Consider the following 17538-nt stretch of genomic DNA (forward strand, 5'->3'; position numbering starts at 1 on the left):
ATTAGGGGTTTGTCTTTTTCTTCTTTTTTTTTTTGTTATAAAAATAACAAATACATTTATTCTTTAGAGCGGGACCATTATTGGTTGGATCCAGTAAAACCATTTTATAGAAGCTCATTAATATCTTTTTTATAAAGTAAATCAATTTTTTTTTACAAGGCTCCTCCTCCTCCGAATGAAATTCAATAGGATCCAGAGAAGCCATGTCTTCATTCATAGAATCTCAAGTAGCTGGAACAATCAAAAGTTCTTTAGGAATCTCTGGTACTTTCAATTTCATGATTGTATTCCAAACTGAGCACAACATCCTTATGCACTCATTTCACATGTTAGCTGATCAATGAACTTACAAAATCCTTCAAATTGTATCTGATTAAATCCGAGTATTGTAGACATTTTCCCAATTCTATCTTTTAAAATATATTACTAAAATCTCACTTTCTCCATTTTATATCAAATTTTTACCGTACACTGTATATCATTTTCTCTATATTATTTTTTACAACATTTAAATATTATATCTTTAAATTTATTAATTAAAATAATAAAAATGAATAAAAAAAACCAATAAATTTAGAAAAAGAAAGAAAGACAATTGAATAAAAAAAATAGAAAAATATTTAAAGTAGCTCTGAAAAATCTATAAATATAAAGAAGGAAATACAAAATGTAAAGGAGCTACAAAATGAAACATTCATATAAAGGAGTTGTTGGAGAGTGAGTTTGACAACTTTCTCTATAATTATAGAGAACTCTTCCTTTTAAAGGAGCTATTAGGAATGCTCTTAGGGCGCATGTCCTTAGATTATCCAATATTTTGAAAGAAAAAAATCTTCTTATGGAAAATATTGTAACACCGAACCTATACCATGCATCAATCAATATCAACGATGAGCCGACGTAGCAGCTAAGTAAGAATTTCCTCCCGGCTATATAGCATTGCTTATCCAACTTAATATTCAAATAGCTCGAATATATCTCCATAATAATGGAATCTCATTCACAAATCACAATATGCACCCAAATACACATATTCACCCTCAATGGGCCAAATTATCAAAACAACATAATATTCAAATGTGGACCCACATGCATGCATATAACATCATATCATAATATAATTCACATATACATGCATATTATCATTTAATGGCATAATTAAACAAGTATGGCCCTCCCGGCCTACTAATCCCGCCATTAAACCATACCGGAGAATTCGGGGCATTATAACTATCCCCTCCTTATAGAAATTTCGTCCTCGAAATTTACCTGAACAGCTCGGGATACTGATTCTGCATGTTTGACTCCAGCTCCCGGGTCGCTTCCTCGACCTTGCTGTTCCACCACAATACCTTAACCAAAGGTATCGCCTTATTCCTGAGGACCTTATCCAAGATGTCTAGTATCTGGACAGGTTGTTCCTCATAGGAGAGATCTGCCTCAAGCTCCAGATCTTCATAGCTCAAAATATGATTAACATCAGGCACATACCTCCGAAGAGCTGAAACATGAAATACATTATGCACGGCCGATAACGCTGGAGGCAAAGCCAACCTGTAAGCCACCTGACCAATCCTCTCCAGGATCTCAAATGGACCTACATATCTGGGGCTCAGCTTACCTTTCTTCCCAAACCTTCTCACCCCTTTCCATGGAAAGACTCTAAGGAAGACATAGTCTCCTACCTGGAACTCCACGTTCTTGCGTTTGGGATTTGCATAGCTCTTTTGTCTACTCTGAGAAGTAAGCATTCTAGCTCTAATCTTCTCAATGGCCTCATTGGTCCTCTGAACTGCCTCAGGACCTAAGTATCTCCTTTCACCTGTCTCATCCCAATGAATGGGAGATCTACATTTCCTACCATACAGCATCTCATAAGGTGCAACCCCAATGGTAGACTAATAACTGTTGTTGTAGGAGAATTCTATCAAAGGCAAATACTTACTCCAAGATCCACCAAAGTCTAGCACACATGCTCGCAGCATGTCTTCCAATATCTGGATCGTCCTCTCAGATTGCCCATCTTTCTGAGGATGATAAGAAGTACTGAACTTTAACTGTGTCCCCATGGCCTTCTGCAAACTCCCCCAAAACTTGGAAGTAAAAGTAGGGTCCCAATCTGACAGATCGACCTAGGCGCACCATGGAGCCACACGATCTCTCTCACATAGAGATCTGCATACTAGTCAACTGTATAAGTAGTCCTCACTGGCAGAAAGTGAGCTGACTTGGTGTAGCGATCCACTATCACCCAAATAGAATCATGCTGACCAACAGTCTTGGGTAAGCCCACCACAAAATCCATTGTGATGTCTTCCCACTTCCACTCTGGAATATCCAGAGGCTGCAGTAGCCCTGACGGCCTCTGATGCTCAGCCTTGACCTGTTGACAAGTCAAGCACTTAGCCATATACTCTACTACATCTCTCTTCATTCCTGGCCATCAATACAACGATCTCACATCCTGATACATCTTCGTGGTGCCTGGATGCAAAGAGTAAGGTGTAGTATGAGATTCATCCAGAATCTCTCGCCTCATTGCAGTGTCTAACAGAACACATATCCGTCCCTTGTATCTCAACAAGCCTAACTCAGACACTGTATAATCTCTGGATACTCCAGCGAGAACATCCTCTCTAATCTTGATCAGCTGTGGATCACTCAGCTGACCCTTCTTAATTCTCTTCAACAGCGTAGACTGTAGCGTAATATTAGCCAACTGGCCCACCAACAACTCTATACCAGCTCTGGTCATATCATCAGCTAACTCTCTGGCTATCAGCCTCATACCATAAATATAATGCCCTGGTTAGCCAAGACCGCTACACTGTGTGTTTATAAAGTGCCAGACTTGCTAATCAAGTAGTTTAATTGAAAGCGTGTCATCGAAACTGTAAGGAACTAGGGTTTAAAATGTTTTGGTCTCAAAAGTCACATTTTCATTAAGAAATGTTATCCTTCACACGGGATCCCAAAAAGATACAATTTTAAAGATCGTTTACAAAAGTTATAAGGTTCAAATACGATAACAAGCCATACTAAGGCAAAACAATCAGTTAGGTAATCCCTGTCCTGATCCACTCCTCGACCTTGGCGATCGAACAGCTGGCTATGTACATTCTACCTCGGAGCTCTCCATCTCAGGCTTGGTCCAATCTGCCTTTGCCTTTACCTACACCACGTAGCACCCGTGAGCCAAGGCCCAGCAAGAAAACACAACGATAGAGCATAAGCAATCAACAGAAAAATCCACATCCCACATTGCATCACAAGTTCTCAAACATATAATCATTCAGCATGACCAAGTATTCAACATACTAAGCATATCAATTCATATCACATATCACTACACAAATGATAACTAGGGCTAGCGCTCTCAGGCTGCTCCCTCCGTTATCCCACTGACTCCGGCCCGCTTAAGCCGAGCTCATTAAGCTGTCCTCGGCTACCAGTGGCCAAGCCGCGCCCTATGCGCAAATATTATGTACGGCACTCTTAGGCCGCTTTTACATGTCCCATGGCGTAATACCATCATTGACACGATACAATTCTCGGGAGCACTTAGTCCCATCACAAACATATAATCGAGTGCAGTTTTCTTACCTTTCAATTCACTAGCTTTGATCCCTCGACTCCTTGAGCACGATCCCCCCACAAGCCCTAGCGCTCACCTAAACACAACCATAGGCCAAAGTCATCATCAATCCTCAAGTCCAAAACCTAGCCTCGGGCCAATCCCGAGCCCCCGGGAAGTCCTAGTTCCACCAAACAAGGTGGTGGAAACAAACCCCAAGCCTTTGGTCAAAAACCCTTGCAAATAACCCTAAAATCCCTTTCTGAGAACAGGGTAGCGCTACAGCGCTCATGGGAGGGCGCTACAGCGCTACAAACAGAAGCAAAATCCCCTCAGCATCATGGCCTAGTGCTACAGCACCCAAAGGCTAGCGCTGTAGCGCTAGTCACAGACAGACCAGCGTCAGTTTTCCCTTCCTGCGATTTCCTCGAACCAACCTCAACCAAAACTCTTCCAAATCTTTCCCAACCTCAAAAACAACCTTATGACCATACTCCACTCATCCCAAGCACCCCAAAAACCTAGAACTCAAGCACATGCATCCCCAAACTCAAAATTAACCATAGCCACTCCTAAACACTAAAACTCAGCAGAAACCAGCTGAACAACCAAGTTAGAGTTAAGAGTTTATACCTTTGGTGGAATTTCGACCTCAAGGTGCCTCTAGACTTCCTTGACTTGCTCCTCCTCAGCCTTAGGCCTGAATTCCCTAAAGTTTCCATCCAATTCAACTTAAACACCATAGCTCACAAAACCAGAAATAGAAACTGAAGAACTCTAAAGTCTTACCTCAAGTGTTGATGAACTCTTGCTAAATCTCTGCCAGTTTCTCAATCCTAGGGTGGAATCCTTGATGCTTAGTTTATCCCAGCTCTCCTCTGAGCTTTACTCCAGAAATCCTCAAGAAACAGATGAAGGAAAATATAAACCGACCTAGAGAACTCTCTCTCTGTTTTTCTCCCTTTCTTTTCCTTCTTTCTCAGACTTCTACACTTCTCTATAATTTCCCACTAACATAAAGCCTTGGTAATACTTAGCTCCTGTAAGCCAAATGACTATTATGCCCTCCTTGTTAAGTCTAAACCCTTTAATCCACTTAAGGGCATTCTAGTCATTTTACCCAATTCCGGATAACTCCTCGAGTGTCTCTAATATTTCCCGCTTAACTCCCGATACCTAACTAATCACCAACAATATTCCTCAATATCAAAATAGACCCCAGTATATTCACTAAATTCCCGTTTATACCCCTGAGCTCTCCCCGAGCCGGGTATAAATCCCCACCATGACTTTTTCGCTACTTTGCTCACTAGGATCGTCTCGAGTCACAGATCACAGATATATCCACATAATAATGTGGTCTCGACAATTATCACATATATCAATACAGTTATGCCCATAATAGCCAAAATTACGATTATGCCCCTCTAACCTAATCAGGGCCTACATGCATACTAATACACATAGTCATGCATCTCAAATATTCAAATAGTCATATAGCATGCTTTAAATCATAATCATGCATCTTAATCATTAAAACCACACATAATTCCCATTATGCCCTTCAGGCACACTAATCAAGGCCCTTAAGCCTTATTAGCGAATTTGGGTCGTTACAATAAATTTGTCCCGGACCCTTCCGGCTTAAAGCATCAGCTACCACGTTGGCTTTTCCTAGATGATATAAAATCTCACAATCATAATGTTTTACTAATTCCAGCCAACGCCTTTTTCTCATATTAAGATCTTTCTGGGTGAAGAAGTACTTCAGGCTCTTGTGGTCTGTATAAATCTCACACTTCTCTCCATAGAGATAGTGCCTCCATATCTTCAAAGAAAAGACCACAACCGCCAACTCTAAATCATGAGTAGGATATCTCTTTTCATACTCCTTCAACTGACGAGAAGCATAAGCAATTACCTTCTCTGATTGCATCAAAACACAGCCCAAACCCTGATGAGAAGCATCACAATAAATCACAACTTCTCCTGATCTATTGGAAAACTCAGAATCGGAGCTGTAATCAACCTCTGCTTCAGTTCCTGGAAGCTGTTCTCACACTTATCTGACCACACAAACTTCTTATTCTTGCGTGTCAGCTCAGTCAATGCAGTAGCTATCTTTGAGAACCCTTCCACGAAACGCCTATAATAACCTGCCAATCCAAGGAAACTTCTAACCTCAGAAGCATTCTTTGGCCTTGGCCAATCTCTGACCGCTTCGATCTTTGCTGGATCCACTTTAATCCCCTCCTTACTGACAATGTGCCCAAGAAAAGATACCTGAGATAACCAGAACTCACATTTCTTGAACCTAGCAAATAGTCTGTGTTCCCTCAGTCTCTGTAGAACCAATCTCAAGTGATACTCATGTTCTAACTCTGACTGAGAATATACCAGAATATCATCAATAAAGACAATCACAAACTGGTCTAGATAATCCTTGAACACTCTGTTCATCAGATCCATAAAAGCAGCAGGGGCATTAATCAATCCAAATGACATAACTAGGAACTCATAATGCCCATACCTGGTACGAAAAGCAGTCTTCGGTATATCTCCCTCCTTGACCCTCAACTGATGATAACCAGAACGAAGGTCGATCTTTGAGAATACCTTCTTGCCTTGCAACTGATCGAACAGATCATCTATCCTTGGCAAAGGATACTTATTCTTAATTGTCAGCTTATTCAGTTCTCTATAATCAATACATATTCTCAGATAACCATCCTTCTTCTTTACAAATAGGACTGGCGCACCCCAAGGTGAGAAACTAGGTCTGATAAAACCTAAATCCAACAGCTCTTGCAATTCAGCTGGGCCCATTCTGTAAGGTGCTCTAGACACTGGCTCCGTCCCTGGTGCCAGTTCTATAACGAACTCAATTTCTCTATGCGGTGGTAACCTTGGAAAATCTTCTGGAAACACATCCAGAAACTCACAAACTAACCTGGTATCCTCTGGTCCCACTGGCACGACTTGAGTGGTATCAACCACACTGGCTAAGAATCCAATGCAACCTCCTTGCAATAAATCCCTAGCCCTCAATGCATAAATCATAGGAATGCGAGGTCCATGCACAGCACCAACAAACACAAAAGGATCCTCACCTTCAGGCTCAAAGGTGACCATCTTCCTTCTGCAATCAATGGTTGCCCCATACTTTGCCAACCAATCCATACCGAGTATCATATCGAAGTCAGTCATAACCAACTCTATTAAATCCACTGACAACTCTCTGCCCTCCACTGTCACTGGCAAAGATCTGACCCATCTCCTGGATACCACTAACTCTCCAGTGGGTAACAAGGTACCAAACCCCATAGCATAAACATCACAAGGTCTACACAGTCTATCAATAACACTACTAGTAACAAAAGAATGTGTAGCACCAGAATCAATCAACACATTATAAGGGGTTCCAGCACTAAGAAGCTGACCTGTAACAACTGAGGGAGAAGCCTCAGCTTCTGCTTGAGTCAATGCGAACACTCGAGCTGGGGCCGAGCTGTCCGCCTTTCTAGGTTCTTCCTTTCTTGCCTTGGGGCAATCCTTTTTAAGATGACCCACTGCTCCACATGAGAAGCAGGCATTTTCCCTACACTCTCCCAAGTGATGCCTCTTGCATATGGGGCACTCACGATAAGACTTCTAGGCTTCACCACCACCTGAACGACCCATAGAAATCCCACGGGGCCTCCTGAATTCTTTTCTGGCTGCACTGTCACGCCAGATTATGTTCTCTGCACTCTCAGCTGTGAGTGCCTTCTCCACCACCTGTGCATAAGTAGTAACCCCAGCGACAGTGGTGATACGTACATCTCGGGCTAACCTGGGCTGTAGCCCCTGCAAGAATCTCTCTCTCCTGGTCCCATCAATGGGCACCAGCTCCATGGCAAACTTTGCCAAACGATCAAACTTCAAGGCATACTCAGTGACTGATAAGTTCCCCTGAAGTAGCCTAATAAACTCCTCGGCCTTCGCCGCTCTAATAGTATCATTATAATATTTTTCATTGAATAGAGTCTGAAACTCTTCCCAAGTCAAAGCATTCACATTCTTAGTCTGGGTAATCACTTCCCACCAAATCCGGGCATCCTCCTGAAACATATAAGTGCCACAGGCCACCCTCTCATTACCAGTTATCCTCATAAAGTCAAGGATAGTGGTAATCATACTCATCCACTGTTCAGCCTTGGCAGGATCTGCACTGCCCTCAAATATTGGAGGTTGCTGCTTCCTGAACCTTTCATAGAGAGGCTCCCATTTATTTCCAACCTTAGGCAACTGCCCAGCTGCTGGCACCGACACAGGAGGTGCCTCTGATACACTGGCCACTGTAGGCCCTTGCTGTTGCTTCAAGAGACGTAACTCTTCCCCTTGTTTTAATATTGTTGCCTACAGATCACTGACTATCTGCTGTCAGTTAACAGGAGCTGGCTGTGGAATCTGTGACTGGTCATTTTCCTAACCCTGGCTATTATTATTGTTCTAGCCCTGATCACTCTGGCCAGCTGAAGTGTCTGTCTGCCCTAGGTTCACATTTCTATCACTGATACCTTGCTGAAATAATGATCAATACGGCCAGTCAGGTAGTAATAACTAAACCTCTTGCCGTCATACGGTCCAAGAACAAGCAGACAATTATCATATTCCACAGTCATACAAATATACAAGCAGATACATGTCTATAGCATTTAGCACTCAACATGTATCACATAATAGTTCACAATCAATCATACTTATAAGTATGCTCCAGCAATTCCAGTACTAATAAGCACACAGTTTCTGAGGATACAATATTTCAGGGCACGGGTTTAACATAGTGCCTCATGCATACAAGTAAAGCATATATGCTGTATTTAAGCAGTCATACATATAACTACATAAATAGTTACCAAACCATGAGTCGAGCTTGACTTCAGTGATGTGTGTACATGCCCAGCCAGTCTACAGGAACCCTAACCTTGGCATTGCTCTGATACCAAGTTGTAACGCCTTGGTTACCCCAGAACAGTTACAGTGAACCAGAAATTTGACCCGCTACCCGAGTCCTTTGGTTAAAAATGTGCTCTAAGTGTGATTAACAGGTTAAGGTGGAAAACTAATAAAAAGGAATGGATATTTTTCATTACAAACTGCTCTGCAGAGCTAATCAAAACATTTACAAGTTGTTCTCAGTACAAAATGGTCATTACTGTATCAAATTTACAATCCCGCCAACCTAAGCGGCAAAATAGGGTGAACCCCCTAGTTCCTCTAAGAACGCCTTGGCCGTGGTGATCAAGCGGCCGCATATGTACACATCACCACCTAAGCTCTCCACTCAAGGCTGGTTATCTTTTCTTTCCCTTTACTTGCACCACATAGCACCCATGAGCCAAGGCACAGCAAGAAAACTCAATAAATCATGATATAATATCAACAATGATCATAATAATCATTCAGGACTATCAGTCCAAAACAGATAGGTGACAGTCGCAAAAGTCACAAAAGTGGGTACAACCCCCTCTAGCCATGTGACGATAGGGTCACTCGGGCTTAACTGATAAGTGAATCTTTCATAAGTTTGATCAGGATAGGTGTATGGTGAATAGTCACCAACATAACCTTCCTCATTACCTTAGAGTCATAACCCTGGAACAACGTGCCCTAGCCATGTGACAAACAGTCACCGGGGCCATATGCCCTAGCTCTGAGTAATTAGTCTTAGATTAGCCAAGCGCTTATAAGTTCATCGACCTTACGGTCGGTCCAGTGTTAATGCCTTAGATCCATTCAACACTGATATCGATTAGATCTAATCTTCATTTGGCTCAGCGTTCATGACGCTATGCCATTTCTGACTCTTTAGGTCAGTGTCCCTGACTAGTTAGTACATATACAAGTATTCAACATTCGTTAGCATTTAATAGGCAATCCATGTCCACATTTATCAATCAACATGCCTCAATAATAATCACGCATGTCATATATACACAGGGTACAGTTTTCTTACCTCAGATTCGAGCTAGAAAGATAAAAAAACGACCCTTGAGAACGATCAACCTTTAGTCCTTTAGCGGTCACCTAATCATAACCAAACACGGGACATCATTAATAATAATGACCAACATAGGTTCCCAAACCAATATCTAGCTTCCGGGAGATCAATCCAAACTAATCCAAGTAGTAGGAACACTCCCGAGGCCTATAGCTAAGTTTCAGGGGTCAAAATGAGCAAACGAGGTGAAAACAGGGCAAGGGCTGCGGCCCTAGCACCTTGGGCCGCGGCCCCCAGAATTTCCTGAAGCAAGCGCCGCGGTGCCCAACACCAAGGGCCGCGGCGCCCAGCAAAATAGAACCACCTCTCCTTCTTCATCGAGCTAGGGACGCGACGCCCAAGAACAGGGTCGCGGCCCCCAACCCTGGGCCATTCCCAAACGTGTTTTCAACTTCTCAAAGCTTCCAAAATCATACCCAAACATTCCCCAATCATCAAAACAAAGTTCCCAAGCTTCCTAAAGCTCCAAAACCCTCAAAACCCAAGGTTCAAACCAACCAAAAACTCAACAATTCACAAAGTCCAATTCAAAGCTTAGAAACTCTAAAAACTCAAAACTTTAAACTGAGATTACCTTTGATTGGGTTGTTTTCCATCAAATCCTTCGGTTAAGAAGCTTCTAATCTTTCCTAGGATCGCTATGTCTCGATCCTCGCTTGATTCCGACTCCTAGAACTCGAGATATCTTCGAAAAGGCTCAAACGGTGAAACGAACTAACGAAAGGGAGAACGAGAGGTTTTCTAACGTACGTTCTATCTGATAAGCTACTTCAAGCTTAAGTAACCTCAAATAAAACCTAGTGCTCGGGGTCCCGAAAATACCCCCAGGGACATTATAGTCAAAACCTCCAAAATTTCCTCCTGATCTCAAATATTCCCAATTTATCATCAAATAAACATTCCTATTACCCCAAAACTGACCCCGTTATGACAAAACCGCTAATCCATTATATATGATCGTCTCATGCCGAATAGCTTGAATATATCTCCATAATAATGAAATCTCATTCACAAATCACAATATGCACCCAAATACACATATTCACCCTTAATGGGCCAAATGATCAAAACAACATAATATTCAAATGTGGACCCACATGCATGCATATAACATCATATCATAATATAATTCACATATACATGCATATTATCATTTAATGGCATAATTAAACAAGTATGGCCCTCCCGGCCTACTAATCCCACCATTAAACCATACCGGAGAATTCGGGGCATTACACTAAGAGTGCCAAAGTTTATATTGGCACACAGGGCGCGGCTTAGCCACTGGTAGCTGAGGACAGCTTAATATTCACTGAGCTCGGTTTAAGCGGACCGGAGTCAATGGCGTAAACAGAGGGTGCGACCTAAGGCGTCGACCCTGGTTGTTATATGATTATGTTGTCGTTATTAATTGACGAATATAATATGTTGAATATCTGAGTTTTGGTTTGTGGATTTGCTGGTTATTTTTATTGATTTTGTGAATGTCATGGTCTGCTGAATATATGATCATGCTTAAAGATTATTTGGTTATTGTCATTGTTTGTGCTATGATGTTATGGTTTTCTTGCTGGGCCTTGGATCATGGGTGCTACGTGGTGCAGGTAAAGGCAAGGGTAAACTTGATCAGCCCTGATTTGGAGAGCTCTAGAGGCAGAATGTACATGATTAGCTGCTCAGTCGCAACGGTTGAGGGAGGGACAGGAACAGGAGGACCTTAAATGTTTGTGTTGCCCTTAGAGTGGCCAATTGATGTATATACTCTGGAAAATTTTGTAAATTGTCCATCAAACATTATTTCTTTTGGGATCCCATGTACAAAACGTTTATTTATATAGAATGTATCTTTTATGACCAAAACCTTTTAACCTTAGTTCACTAATGGTCTTATGAACACGTTTTCAACTAATTGACTTGGTTAGCAAGTCTTGCACCTTTATAAATACACAATGTAACGGTCTTGGCTACCTAGGGTGTTACAGTTGAAGAGGGCTTAAATGGATTGATGGGTACTACCTATGCCAACAAGATGCATCTTCTTTTTGGTAGCCCATCACTTGAGAACTCCAAAGTTAAGCATGTTTGACCTGGAGTAGTCCTATGATAGATGACCTCCTAGGAAGTTTTCCCAAGAAGCGTGCGAGTGAGGACAAAACACGCTGGAAAGACTCGTGTTGGTTTGCAGGGCTAGTCGTCATATGCATCTATAGCAAGATATCTGAATACCTGCTAGAGCCTTGACTTATTAGTCAAGAGAGTCAATAGCGCACTGTGCACTGATCGAAAGGCTAAGGCCCGATCACGAACGTACTATTACGTTGACTGACCCTATGGTCACTTGGAAAATAAAGTGCTTGGCTAGCTCTATGGCTAGTTACTCAGAGCTAGGGCAAAGGGCCCCAGGTTGACTTTATGGTCATCTATTTAGGGCAAAGGGCCTCAGGTTGGCTCTATGGTCATCTGATTAGGGCTGCAGGCCCCAGATTGATTCTATAATCATTTATTTGTACTTGTATGCATGCATGAGTAGGTTATCACTACTGGGCATGCTAAATATGCATCTGAATCTGTATATATTGTTCATGCACGTGTATTAAGTTTTCTTGCTAGGCCTTGGCTCACGGGTGTTATATGGTGCATGTAAAGGGAAAGGAAAGCTAGACAACCCACGAGTTGGAGAGATTAGGTGTTGACGTGTACATATACGGCCACTTTAACCACCACGACCAAGGTTTCTCAGAGGAACTAGGGTTATACTCTATTTTTGCTGCTTAGGTCGGCGGATTGTAACTTTTGAGTTGTAATGACCATTTTGGAATTGTAAATAACTTTGTAAATGTTTATCATGGGATCCCATGTAAAATTTAATGTTTTAATGAAATATTCATTCCTTTTGACCGAAATTTTTAACCATGGACCATTAATCATATTTAGATGCACATTTATGGCTTAATGACTCGTTTAGCGAGTTAAGTACTATATAAAATACACCGTGTAACGGTCTTTGCTAACCAGGGCATTACAATTATGGAAACTAGGGACCATCCCTAGAACAGATGATAGAGATACCCCACCATAAACTCTGCAAATCGTGAACTCATCACCACCATCATGAACCCTTGGATGCCTTGGCCCAATACCAAGGAAATGACTGCTTTTGAAGATAAACTTATGGGCCCGGTCCATGTTGATAAATTTGAAGCCCAACAAACAATATTTCATGGATATCTGAAAGGATACATGGATAAAGTGGCCCCGTAAGAGGTAGGTCCATATTTGTCTCACATCGACCCCACAGCCCACTCTAGAGGATATGACTTGTATCATCAAGGAAGATATTCACTTTCCCACTTTTAATCTGACTCTGTCATCTACGATCTTCAACCCAAGTAAAGGGTTGCAAGGCTTTACATCGAAGAACTCTGGTAAGAGACAACGTAAGGATTCAAATAAGTCTAAGGCTAGTCCTCGTTTGTGTGTGGAAAATGAAGAGGTCACCTGCAATCTAGAAGAACAATGACTAATCACTCAACTGACGAAATGCAATGTTGTTGAAGTATAGGTCCACTATAATCCAAATTTTGGAATGGACGAGGAGGAAACCCTTATCAAGCCCCCTCAACCCCAATGAAGCTTCTTTCTTGGAATTTTCGTGGGCTTTCCAGGGCCCCAGCAACCCAAGCACTCCGAGCTTGGGTAGGAATATACAAGCCTAATTGCATGTTCTTAATGGAAACCGAAGTGGGGGGAGAGTTTATGCCTAAGGTATGTAGAAATTTAGATTATGATTTTGGTGATATATACCATCTAATGGTACGGCGGATGGATTCTTCTTGATGTGGAAAAATGAAACATGGCTAATGATTTCAAAGATCACGGAGTCATCATTTGAAGGAACGATTTGGGTACCTACTACTGACTCTTTTTGGGAATTTATTGATGTTTATGGGACCCCTTATGATGAAAAGAAGAAATAATTCTAGAATAGTATGAGGCATCGGGTCAACAATATCTCCAATTTGTGGTTGATCATTGGAGATTTAAATGTCCTTCTTCGAGACTGTGAGAAAATTGGTGGTAGGAAGTTGACTCAGAGTGATACTCGCATCCTATCTGACTTCCTCATTGATGTTGGAGGGGTCGAATTAGGATATTATGGAAATAGGTTTATGTGGCAGAATAACAGATTCTCAAGTGAACTAAGCAAAGAAATACTTGACTGAGTGCTTTATTTCAGGGGACTAGCTAACCTATTGCCCAAAAGCGGGGATTCAAAATCTCCCAATTTCTGCATCTGATCATGGGTCGATCCTCCTTGACACCTTGATTGACAAAAGAAGAGGATACCGCCCATTCCAATTCTATTAGGCTTGGTTTCGAGAAGAATCTTGTGTAAGGGTAATTGAAGAGGCGTTGAACAGGACTAGTGGCCAGTGGTGAATTAGAAGATGTCCAAAAGAATGGCAAATACAAGAAAGACTCTCCAAGTATAGAACAGAGGTTTTTGGCAACTATGACACTAGATTAAAGGAACTTGAAAGCAGGCTACAGATATTGCAGAATTAGGTTTCTAGTGATTCCTCTATGTTGGAGGGAGAGAAAATTCATACTGAAATGACTGAGTTGTGGAATAGGAAAGCAAGTATGTGGAGACTAAAATCAAGAGAGTCTTGGTTAGCTAATGGTGATCGCAATTCAAAGTTTTTCCATGCTTCCAGTTTGATTAGAAGGAGGCGAAACCATATATGGGCTCTAAAAGAGTCAAACGGGGACTTGAGGGAAAAACACAGAGATATGGGCAATATCCTCAATTCTTATTTCAAGGGTGTTTTCTCATCGGATTGACCAATAATTCCTGATGATTTGGAGATATTAATTCATCCAAGTGTAACGCTGGAGGAAAATCAATGTATATGAGTCATCCATCCAAGGAGGAGATTGAGCGTCACGTCTTTGAGATGCAGCCACTCAAGGCCCCTGGCCTAGACGGCATGCCGAGGTGTTTTTCTCAGAAGTGTTGGGATTTTTTCGGTCTTGACGTGGTCAACACAGCTCTAGATCTCTTTCGTTTGGGTGATCTTGAGCTTTCCCTTAATTACACTTATATGTATCTTGTTCCAAAAGTTGAAGGCATAGCCTCAGTTGACAAACTTAGTTGGTATTAAATATGAAAATCTGAATTCGCAACCCAACGGTATCTTCTAAAAAAATATTAATACCTGCCACTATCATAAATATATATATATACACACACGATTATATATATATATTAAATCACATACAAATACATAAAAGATTATATCTTGAAATTTATCAAGTGTCCTTGAATCTTTTTATATAAATCAACGATCTCCCTATCCTTATTTTGAAAGATCACACCCTGGCCTCCTCACACACAGAACTCTATAAATGTACTTGGCACATGAGATCTAGAGAGGTTTGAGAAGAGAGAGACTATAGAAATTTCTATAATTTTAGGTTTAGAAAATTGTATCATTTTCTTGAGAAAGAGTCTGACAGTCAAAATAACTTTAAAAAACTTCTACTGTAAGCATGTAAGCATGCTTCTTTCAAGTTTATAAAGATAAAATACTAATTTAATTAATCTTTATTTTATTTAAAATAAAACTTATCATTTATAACTTATTTAATTATTTAATTTAAATCATATTTAAAAAGAATATTTAAATAAATTATTTGAAATTCAAAATTCAAATTTCAATAATAGAAAATATCCCTGTGTGGTGCCACTCACTGTAGAATACAATAAGTGGCGTGAGCCACATTAGAGGTTTCCTTAATTTCTTCATTTGTTTAATTAATATTTGAGACAATATATTTATCCCAAAATAAATATCAGATAATTCAAATTTAATTTTATCTTAAAATATCAATTTTAAATAAATATCTTATTATAAGATAATTATTATTCTCTCTCTATATTAATCTAAACATGATTAATATTTATTTTAACATAAAGTTTTTCAAAATAAAAACTATATAGTTAAATAATTAATTAATCCCCATAACTATCACATAATTATTTCCTTCCCCCAAAAAATTAGTTCCTGTGCAATTAAGGCATTGTCTCTACAAATCTTCCTTATAACATCCTTACCCTTGACAGTGTAGGACAGATGTGACCTAGGGACCATGGACCTATAAAACGAGCTCTAATAAACCAGATTATTAATCAAATTCTTTAATATAATAATCTTATTTATTAATTCAATGATTACATCACTATAAATATGGAATTACACTCTAAGTCTTTATAGAATTATATTTACAGAGTTTTCTTTAGAGCCCATCGATATAATCAATAAATGTAGTTTTGTCCTCCAACTATTGGTTCGTTAATTAGAGCTGGTCAAAATTACCATTTTACCCTTCTAATTACCTCTTGTTTCTTAAGTACCATTAATTCACTAGAGAATAATTAATCTATAATCTAATTATAGATTTGAGCTCAATAACTATTCAGTTCCAGAATTAACCCTTAAGGAAACTAATACTCGATCCGTTAGGAAAGTGTGGATTCTATTATTGTAAATCATGTTCCCATCCATTCATGATATTGAACATTTAAAACAAAATTCATTAGCCTCATTATACTAAGAAACCTTAATGAGTGAATCAAAAGATCCAATAAGCACAAACATGAGTTAATGACTACTCATGATTTGAACTTATCTACAAATGATCATCTATTATGATAAGAATTAAATCTTTATGGAAAACAGTAAGTTTATAAAGATAGTTAATTCATATCGGTCTTGTCATATATAATCTCTGTTATATACAGTACATTTACCAAGATGTCTATTCACATGAGTAATCTGAATCTACACTACTTGCACCTCGTATGCTTAGTAAATTATACTAGTAACCATCCGTACTTTAGTATGTTACTGACTATTTTATTCATTGTTTATGATCTTAATTCTCTCGTACTAATACATATTCTCATAAATGAATATGGAATTTTCTTGATATTCATATAAATTATTCAAATAATAATTATAACATTTAAATATAATCAAATTGTACTTTTATTTAAATCAATAAAATGTCTTTCCATGTTTTTAGGCCTGAATCCTAACACTTAGACTGATTAGCTTATACAATTTCGTCTATAAAGTGATCACCCGAATAATTTCTTCTAGACTCTGAGGAGTGATGGATAATCTGATATGTCCTTTTTAGTCGACCTTCATACCTGGAAGATGGATAGTTGAGTCCTCCATTCTAACTTAGGAATTGATCCACACAATTCGAAAGAAGAAAGGGAAAGGGGGTTTGATGGCCATCAAAGTGGATATGCTGAAATCTTATGATAGAATGTAATGGTTGTTCCTTGAGGAGTCCTAAAGGCATTTGGATTCAGCGACCAAATTCAGAAGCTTATAATGAAGTGTGTTACATCGACATACTACTCAGTTCTTCTCAATGGAATGCCTCTAAAGAAGATTTTCCCACAGAGGGGACTTCGACAAGGTGACACAATATCTACGATTCTTTTTATCCTTTGTAATGAGGTTCTTTCTAGAATTATCATGAGGGAGCATGATGAAGGCACTCTTCACGGCATAAGGATTGCCCGAAATGCTCCCCCCATTTCTCACTTGATGTTTGCAGACGACACCATTCTTTTTGCAAGGGCTAATCTAGTGGAAGCGCAAACTCTTGTGAATTGCCTTACTTTGTATGAGAAATGGTCATGACAGAAATGTAGCTGTCCTAAATGCTCTGTGCTTTTCTCGACAAATACCAATCACAGACTTAAGAGGGAAATTTTGTTGAAACTACGAGTCAAAGAAGTTAATGGGAGTGAATCTCATCTCAGTAATCCCTTCATCTTCAAGAAAAGAAAGAGGGAAGAATGCAACACTCTTAAAGAGAGAATGTTTAATAGATTGGA

At 39.8% G+C, this 17538-nt stretch overlaps 1 long non-coding RNA gene across 1 annotated transcript; it reads left to right on the top strand.

The window, feature by feature from the left end:
* The first annotated feature begins 12981 nt into the window (after positions 1 to 12981).
* LOC133780303 (uncharacterized) lies at positions 12982 to 14767 on the top strand. Its single transcript, XR_009869220.1, has 2 exons — positions 12982 to 13042; positions 13180 to 14767. It is a non-coding gene; the product is annotated as an uncharacterized LOC133780303 (long non-coding RNA).
* Positions 14768 to 17538: the final 2771 nt, after the last annotated feature.

This window comes from Humulus lupulus, chromosome 5 (genome assembly GCF_963169125.1).
Source record: "Humulus lupulus chromosome 5, drHumLupu1.1, whole genome shotgun sequence".
Classification (NCBI taxonomy): domain Eukaryota; kingdom Viridiplantae; phylum Streptophyta; class Magnoliopsida; order Rosales; family Cannabaceae; genus Humulus; species Humulus lupulus.